At 40.5% G+C, this 9,376-nt stretch overlaps 2 pseudogenes; both read left to right on the top strand.

Annotated features, from left to right (window-relative positions):
* The first annotated feature begins 218 nt into the window (after positions 1-218).
* On the top strand, positions 219-977 carry LOC146313869 (gamma-crystallin M2 pseudogene; annotated as a pseudogene).
* Positions 978-7,606: 6,629 nt separating this feature from the next.
* Positions 7,607-8,465, top strand: LOC146313870 (gamma-crystallin M2 pseudogene; annotated as a pseudogene).
* Positions 8,466-9,376: the final 911 nt, after the last annotated feature.

A 9,376-nucleotide genomic window follows, 5' to 3' on the forward strand; every position in this document is an offset into this window, starting at 1 on the left:
CTACAGAGATGTAACAAAAGTGCTATTGTTCTTTGTTAACCCTTTGAAAAAAGGTTTTGTCCCGCAGTATTTGAAGTAAAAAAGCCTCTCTAAGGTCTTTTGGGGCAACAGCTGTAAATGTGGATGACTCCCAGCGCTCTATGGCTTTCTATAGCATGTTGCTGGGTCAGGCTGTTTTCACAAAGGGGCCCTCTGCTTGTCAGGTATAAAAAGGAAGGGTTCCAACAGGTAGACAAGCAGTTCAGCTCCACGAGCAGCAACACCAGCACCACCAGCAGCAGCAGCACCATCACCTCTGGTGACAACAACTGGCAAAGATGACCTCCAGCAGCATGAACATGATGGGCAAGATCATCTTCTACGAGGACAGGAACTTCCAGGGCCGCTCCTACGAGTGCATGAGCGACTGCCCCGACATGTCCTCCTACCTGAGCCGCTGCCACTCCTGCAGGGTGGAGAGGGGCTGCTTCATGGTCTATGACCGCACCAACTTCATGGGAAACCAGTACTTCATGAGGAGGGGCGAGTACGCCGACTACATGAGCATGATGGGCATGAGCGACTGCATCAGGTCCTGCCGTACCATCCCCATGCACAGAGGCTCCTTCAGGATGAGGATCTACGAGAGGGAGAACTTCCAGGGTCAGATGCACGAGCTGATGGAGGACTGCGAGAACATCATGGACCGTTACAGCATGTCCAACTGCATGTCCTGCAACGTGATGGAGGGCCACTGGCTGATGTACGAGCAGCCCCACTTCAGAGGAAGGATGATGTACATGAGGCCCGGCGAGTACAGGAGCTTCATGAACATGGGCCACAGCAGCATGAGGTTCATGAGCATGAGGCGCATCATGGATTCCTGCTACTAGACGACTACTTATGTGACTCGTGATGTTGCAGCAATTTGTTTCTAAACAAATTCTAGACAATTAGTAACTAAACAACTAATAAAGTCTACTTTGTTATAAAAACAATGCTGGAGTTCTTGCCTCTCTTTTAAGTATTTCCTCTTCCTACAGTTGCTAAAGCTACTTTGGCAACCTTTCTAGTTATTTTAAATACCTTTGAAACCACTTGTGTAAACAATTTAAAAGATGATTCTCATAAAAACTGTTTATCTAGGGCTGGGTAATGAAATCCATCATCTTCCAACCAATAAACTTAGGTTGGATTGACTGATTTGTTTATTTGAGTGTCCCCGCCCCTTTAGGCTCACAAGACACTAGACATCAATTACAACCAGCATGGCCACCAGGCATGATATACACATTTTGTTCCATAAACTTAAAAAGTTTAATTTGAAGTACTCAAAGATGGACTTTCAATCGATATCCATACTTATGTAAGCAACCTTTTCAGTGTAGGGATTGCCCCTGATAACTTCTTCTGAACCTGGATTGATTCTTCTTTTAGAAAAGATTGTATTTTACAAAGTCCTGGTTTATACAGTTGAATAGCCACATCAGATCCCAATAGACATGCCCACATGCACAGGGGTGGTTGGGTTTGCCTAATTTCTTCTTTTATTCCTGGGCAGCTAACATTTCCAAACCAAATAACTGAATTTCAGTGTGTGGAAACAAATGAGGACCAGTTGGGCCTGGGCTTGTATCCAATTTGTTACCTTCACCTATTTCTATCCTGAGTCACTTTTTTATCTATTAGTTTAAGTTTCCAAAACCTGAGCCCAGTTCTTACGAACACTATTTAAATATGGTTCCAATTAAGAAAACACTTTCAACCAGGAGCACTATTGTTCTCCTGTTAGTAGAAAATAACTTATTTCCTCCATCTCAAACTGACACTGGTTTCCAACAATGGGACAGCAATTGTTTGATATATTTTGGTGGTCTCTTTGTCAAAGGTACTTTTGCATCGTTTGAATGAGGGTGGGATTAAAAAAATAAAAAAAAAGATAAATTTTAAATTTTCTTCTTCCTTTTCCAATATTCACAAAATCCCCAAATCAATCATGCCATAAGTCAGGTCATGTTTAATAAAAAGTACATATAACTGTCAATTCTTAATGTAAACATCAATATTTTTAATATTGTGTCAGGCTAGAAGGTTCCTTGTACAATTTACAATAGGTATTGTAACTGAAATATATCTAACCCAATTGATATTGAATTGATTCGTGAATCAAACTGAATCGGGACCTTGTGAATTGAATCAAATCGACTTAGGAAATCAGAATCAATACCCAGGCCTAAGTTGAACCGGCGAACGATCAAAACGATCAATATTCTGAATAACAATCTCTCTATCTCAACATGAGTGAGGGGGGAGCATAACAGTAAGCAATTAATGAACAGTTCAAAAAATGCACAACAAAGTTCTACCTTAAATAATGGCTGATTTAAGGCACCACCAGGCAAGTGTGCTACTTCACCCAATCCAAACTCTGCCATGATGTTACATGAACAACATGTGCATGCTGGGTGTGGCCAAAGGCTTGAACTTCTGTCTTTGGTCTTCAGAAGAAAAGGGTAAAACCAGCATTAATAACTGGGTCAAATGACTGTGCGGTAGTCACACAGGTATTCAGTGATTCCAGCTCCAGTTGGCAGTGACAAAAACATGACAGTCTAGGGGAGACGCTAATTTTCGCCCCTCTTCCGGTGGAGGCAATGAAGACTGCTGCCTCCCTCAGTAACTTCTGTGACTCTTTTGTCCCTTTTCCATACACACAAGCTGGCTTGGATTAACTCTGTATGACTCGGGACATTAGCTCACCTAGTACAGCATGGATCCCCATCACAGTGTTAACTACTTTAAGATGCATCTTTAACTTGTCTTGGGTTAAGCAGCCATACAACAGTGGACAAACACATTTTATGTCCTATGAAGGCTTCAGATTAAAGTTCCTGTATTATTTTGCTATTTAAAACCTTTTTATTATGAAACAGCAAAATCAGGAAGTGTTGGGTTTTTCCACCAGCAGCAACTTAACGCGACTCCTATCCAGCTCCAAGTGAACATGAAACTGTAAAATGAAGCAGATATCTGGAAGTACAAACAGAGGCACCACAGAGATTCAATTAGAAGCTACAAAAGTACTGAGAGCTGAACTCAGACACATTAAAAAACTCCTTTCTACTCTCCTGCACGAGTTGAGTCTCAGCTTTCCAGTGCATATCACAAAAAATGAAAAAACAAAGACAAACATGTCTACAGGCATAGGGAATTAAATTATTTAGAAGGTTTACCTGGATTTAAAAAAATATACACTACTGGTCAAAAGTTTTAGAACACCCCAATTTTTCCAGTTTTTTATTGAAATTCAAGCAGTTCAAGTCCAATGAATAGCTTGAAATGATGCAAAGGTAAGTGGTGAACTGTCTGTGGTTAAAAAAATGGCAAGGCTTCCCAAAACTAAAAAAGAATGTACATTTCAGAATTATACAAAAAGGCCTTTTCAGGTAATAAGAAATGGGTTAACAACTGAAAGGTGTTCTGCAGCAATGGAGGTTGATCAAGCCTTGAAAGCTGGTGCTACCAATTCCTACAGGTGTCCCAACTTTTGTTGATTCTGTACAACCCCCTCTGTCCACATAAAAGTAGTATTTGAACATCATGAGCATTATTTGAACAGTATTGTACTGCAGAAAGTAGCGTGTTGCTATAAAAATGGTGAGAAGAAGGCAATTAACAGTGGAAGAGAGACGGACCATCATAACACTTAAAAATGTAGGTCTTTCCTACAGAGAAATAGTGAAGAAAGTCAAGGTGTCAGTGAGTACAGTTTCCTTCAGCATCAAAAGGCACTCAGAAACTGGGAGAAACTCTGACAGGAAGAGGTCTGGCAGACCCAAAGAGAGTCAACAGCTTGTGTGATAGGCAGCTCACAGGACAACAGCTTCAAGCACAGCCTAATTGTGGTCGTAGTAAGCAAGTTTCAGTTTTAACTGTGAAGAGAAGATTTTGAGTTGCAGGTGTGACAGGTCGAGTTGCATCAAGAAAGCCATTGCTAAGACATGAGCATAAGAAAAAGAGACTTGCATGGCCCATGAAGCACTGCCAGTGGACTACTGAAGACTGGAAGAAGGTGTTATGGACTGATGAATCAAAATTTGAAATCTTCGGTTCATCACACAGGATTTTTGTACGCCATCGAGTAGGCGAAAGGATGGTTCCTCAGTGTGTGACATCAGCTGTCAAACATGGAGGAGGAAGCGTGATGGTCTGGGGCTGTTTTGCTGGATCCAGAGTCGGTGACTTGTACAGAGTGAGAGGCACCCTGAACCAAAACGGCTACACAGCATTCTCCAGCACCATGCAGTAACCTCTGGTTTGCACCTAATAGATCAGGAATTCATCCTACAGCAAGATAATGACCCAAAACATAAGTCCAAGCTATACCAGAACTACCTTAGGAAAAAAGAACAAGATGGTCAGCTTGAAAATATGGAGTGGTCAACACAGTCTCCACACTTAAACCCCATGGAGCTGGTTTGGGATGAACTGGACAGAAGAGTGAAAGCAAAGCAACCTACAAGTGCCACACATTAATGGGAACTTCTGCAACAGAGTTGGGAAGAACTTTCTGAAGAATATTTGATTTCCATTGTAGAAAAATGCCACGAGTGTGATCAGCTGTTATATCTGCCAAAGATGGCTACTTTGATGAGTCAAAAGTTTAGAATACATTTTGGTTTATAAATTGATTCCATAATTTATTTTTTAACTTCAATTGTTTATTTGTTCTATGCTTTCATTTCAGAGTACAATGAGACATTAAACTGCGTAAAGCAGTATGAGAGACTTTCACCTGCTATGTGTGAGGCCCTTCTGCTGTTTGTGACAATAAGACCTGTCATAGTCGTGACTGTAGAGCCTCACTCAGCCCAAAAGTTTCTGAAAACTTTCAAAGGAGTGCAATGGGAGAGACAAGTTGAGTGGACTGGTTGAAGTAGGCCAACAGGCTGACTGGACTGATGATAGAGGGACACAGTCTCAGTGGACAGCTTGTAGTGGGACAGAGGCTGACTAGACTAGTTATGCTTTGAATGCTGTGTACAGAAAAGGAATTTACTGTTGGTGTAGCATTATAGGGCTCAGGGGTGTGACGTTGTTCCAGTAATGTATAAGTTAACGTTTAATGCAATTTATGATGTAACCTTAAGGCTTCTTTAATTTAGTAGTAAATTAGTATCATAGCGTCGCTGAACATTTTTCTTCACCGCCCCCTTTCCCTTTTAAAAGTCTAACACAGTAACGTTTACTCAGCAGCACATTTTAGCTGACATACTTTTTACTTTAATCTCATTTTAATTTTACTTTAGTAAATAATGAAAGCACCAGTACTTTGACTTGTAGTACAACATTCTTGCCCTCTTTCAATCCCTGTCAATGAGCATTAGCATTAAATCACTACACCAAAAAGCAGGTTTGATAAGAACAGTTGTATGGAGAAAACTCTTAACAATTACTAGCCTTACACAAATCCACCTGGTTTACTGGGTGATGTACTCATGAACCTAAGTTTCATGTTAATAAATTGCTCCAGCAATGTTAATAAAGTTACTGTTTGCTACAGTGTGTTATGCCATTTTCCATTTTCGTTTTATATTCAAGTATTACACTAGTACAAGTATAAGAAGGTGTTAAACCATAAGTGTGGTGTGATATCAGTGACATTTCTTTTTTGAGTATCTGTGTTCTACCATAATGTGTTAGTCTGCTTGTTATCCGAAGCTTGGAGAGGATCATGTAATCGTGCATGTACATGTGAGTGATCACTGGATCTACAGCTTGTCCAAGGCTAATCTCAAATACCACTGGACCGATCAGCAATTTTTTTTGCACACATTCATGACCATATGCCGAATGACCTCAACTTAGAATTCCTGAAAAACCTGAATTTTAAAGCACTTGTGAATGCCTTGTTGGAGTTTCTTAAAATTTGGCACAAATGTTCACTTGGACTCAAAGATGAACTGATCAGATTTTGGTTGTCAAAGGTCACAGTGATTTCACTAAAAACATTTAGGCCATAACTCAACATTTCATACACAAACACAAAATTACACACAAATATCAAAGAGGATAAACTTATGACATTTTATATCCAAAAGTTCAAAGGTCAACTTCACTGTGACATCATAATGTTCAGCTCTCTATCAGTCCTCTGTCCTCCTCTGTAAAAACAGTCTAAAAATAGTGAAGACAGCATGTTTCTCGCTATAAATTATTCACTGGAATCACACATTATAGTGAGAACTTCCATTTTGCCAAAAAAAATACACTAAATACCTTTCTGTTCAAGTTATAGGCCAGTACGGTGGTACAGACAGACATACAGCTGTGAGGCAGATTTTTGTTTTTGTTTTATGTTTGTTTTTTTGGACTGCCCTGTTTTATACGATCATGACAGCTGACTTCTGGCCACTAGGGGCTGCAAGTGATCAATAACTTCAGATAGGGACAACGTATGTTAATTTTATTGGAACTTTGTTAATCTTTGCTGGTTGCATCTGGCAGTTGTGGTGACATTGCAGTAGGTGTTTCACCATCTCGTGTGTGGTGGGGACACAGACCATACTGAGTGCACCCTTCTAGTTTTGTCTGCAGTTATTACTAGCAGAGGTTAAATGTGGTAAGATGCCCAATCAGTGACAGTCCTTGTTGAGTGTCTGGGCTACTATAACATGATAGTCTAGTTCTTGCTGTTAGTATAGCACCTGTTGAAAAAAAGAGAAAACTGCCTTACACAATTAGAGAACCACAGCTCTCCACAGTATCCACAGTTACAAAAGGAGCAATGGAGTTAACCCTTTGAATAAGATTTTGACTGACAGTAATCAAAGTTCTCTTTTCAAAATCATTTATAGTGAAAAATCACAGTAAAAGAACTACATATTCCTGGGAGGTAACACCATCAACCCTTCTGCTGACCTGCTGCATTTGATATACAGGAAGTGTAAACACAATGTTACTGAATTAGTAGAGACTGTGCTTTCTCCCCCTCATCCCATCATTTTGCTGCCTTGTTATAATCTATAACAACCTGAAAACCTCATTTTATTTTAAGGACTCTCTTGAAAAAACACAACAATTAATTGACACACTGTGACATTTGAAACTAATTTAAATTATTCTAATGTAATGAAATTATATAGTGCGCTCTCAGTATGTAATTAAATTAGATGTGGAAACTGCTACTTGATTAATAGAAGGCCCAAACAAATTAATGTTCTTCTGTAACATCACAGGCTGAATATCATTTTAGTAACACCACTAAATTATTCAATAAATGTATTATAAACAATAAGTCTGTTAGAATATTCACATCTTTTTGAATAACTGACAACATTAACAGATGATCTGGCAAAAAATGAGATGTCCAAACCAAACAACATTCCAAAGCTAAGGATGGTTTGTGCTCTACAGAGATGTAACAAAAGTGCTATTGTTCTTTGTTAACCCTTTGAAAAAAGGTTTTGTCCCGCAGTATTTGAAGTAAAAAAGCCTCTCTAAGGTCTTTTGGGGCAACAGCTGTAAATGTGGATGACTCCCAGCGCTCTATGGCTTTCTATAGCATGTTGCTGGGTCAGGCTGTTTTCACAAAGGGGCCCTCTGCTTGTCAGGTATAAAAAGGAAGGGTTCCAACAGGTAGACAAGCAGTTCAGCTCCACGAGCAGCAACACCAGCACCACCAGCAGCAGCAGCACCATCACCTCTGGTGACAACAACTGGCAAAGATGACCTCCAGCAGCATGAACATGATGGGCAAGATCATCTTCTACGAGGACAGGAACTTCCAGGGCCGCTCCTACGAGTGCATGAGCGACTGCCCCGACATGTCCTCCTACCTGAGCCGCTGCCACTCCTGCAGGGTGGAGAGGGGCTGCTTCATGGTCTATGACCGCACCAACTTCATGGGAAACCAGTACTTCATGAGGAGGGGCGAGTACGCCGACTACATGAGCATGATGGGCATGAGCGACTGCATCAGGTCCTGCCGTACCATCCCCATGCACAGAGGCTCCTTCAGGATGAGGATCTACGAGAGGGAGAACTTCCAGGGTCAGATGCACGAGCTGATGGAGGACTGCGAGAACATCATGGACCGTTACAGCATGTCCAACTGCATGTCCTGCAACGTGATGGAGGGCCACTGGCTGATGTACGAGCAGCCCCACTTCAGAGGAAGGATGATGTACATGAGGCCCGGCGAGTACAGGAGCTTCATGAACATGGGCCACAGCAGCATGAGGTTCATGAGCATGAGGCGCATCATGGATTCCTGCTACTAGACAACAACTTTGTTTCTAAACAAATTCAAGATAATTAGTGACTAAACAACTCATCTGCAGCAGCATACACTGGGTGTTGACTGCAGCAAATGAATAAAAGACAATTACTGAATGGCCCTCACAAATGTCTTTGAGGGCTGATTCAGAGATTAATAACATCAGCATCATGAAACACTAATAAAATTGACTTTGTTACAAAAATAACGTTGAGTTGATTCTTTTTTTTTGTCTCTTCCTACAATTGCTAAAAGGTACCCCATCAACCTTCCTACTTACTTACCAATACCTTTGAACCCACATGTAGGCAAATTAAAAGAAATTTCTCATAAATAGTTAATCTGTCTCAATAGTCCCAACCAATATGCTTTGATTTGACTGATGAAGTATTGAAAAATCAATTTGATATCCCATATATCCATACTTATGTAAATAATCTTGTCAGCATATGGGCACCCTCGGGTTGGTATGATTTAAAATAATCTAACCTGGTCTAAAATTAAGCCAAATACTGGACCCAACCGGTATGACTTTTTGGAGTGGAGTTGCAAGTCAGTAAGTCTACAACAACATGTTTTAAAACAAAAGACTGTTTTAGCAATGAAGGGGTTCTGTCCACTGAAGTGCCAGAGGGCTTTTAATTTGAAATTGAAGCAGGAAGTGTTGACTTTGCATTCGCAGCATGATGCAGCAACTTTAACAAGGCAAAGATAAGTGGAAAACAAAGCTTCATACGTATTTCCATCTGCTATGTTACTTATTGTACCTTCAAACTCTAGCGGACTAGCTACCTCGCTAACAGAGCAAACAGTCAGGGGCAGGGTTATATTAGTTATTAGTTATACTGAAAAGTGAAAATTATGGGGTCAATGTTGATTAACTGTAGAGCAGTGTCTTTCACAAGCTAGTTAGCAACTTAGCTCTGCACCACATCTTCTCAGCTGTGATGTGCACTCAGCTGCAAGTGCTGCAGAGACCGCCCACCTTTCCTATGAAATTAAACAAAACAACCCTTTAGTATTTTCATGTTTGAGGTTTTGTGTTCAAAAATGCAAATCCAAGTTTTTGTCAATGTTTGCGATACGTCTGCTCAGGACATTGTGGTTTGTGTTGTTGCA

Source organism: Lutjanus erythropterus, chromosome 15, assembly GCF_056507025.1.
Source record: "Lutjanus erythropterus isolate fLutEry1 chromosome 15, fLutEry1.hap2, whole genome shotgun sequence".
Lineage (NCBI taxonomy): Eukaryota > Metazoa > Chordata > Actinopteri > Lutjaniformes > Lutjanidae > Lutjanus > Lutjanus erythropterus.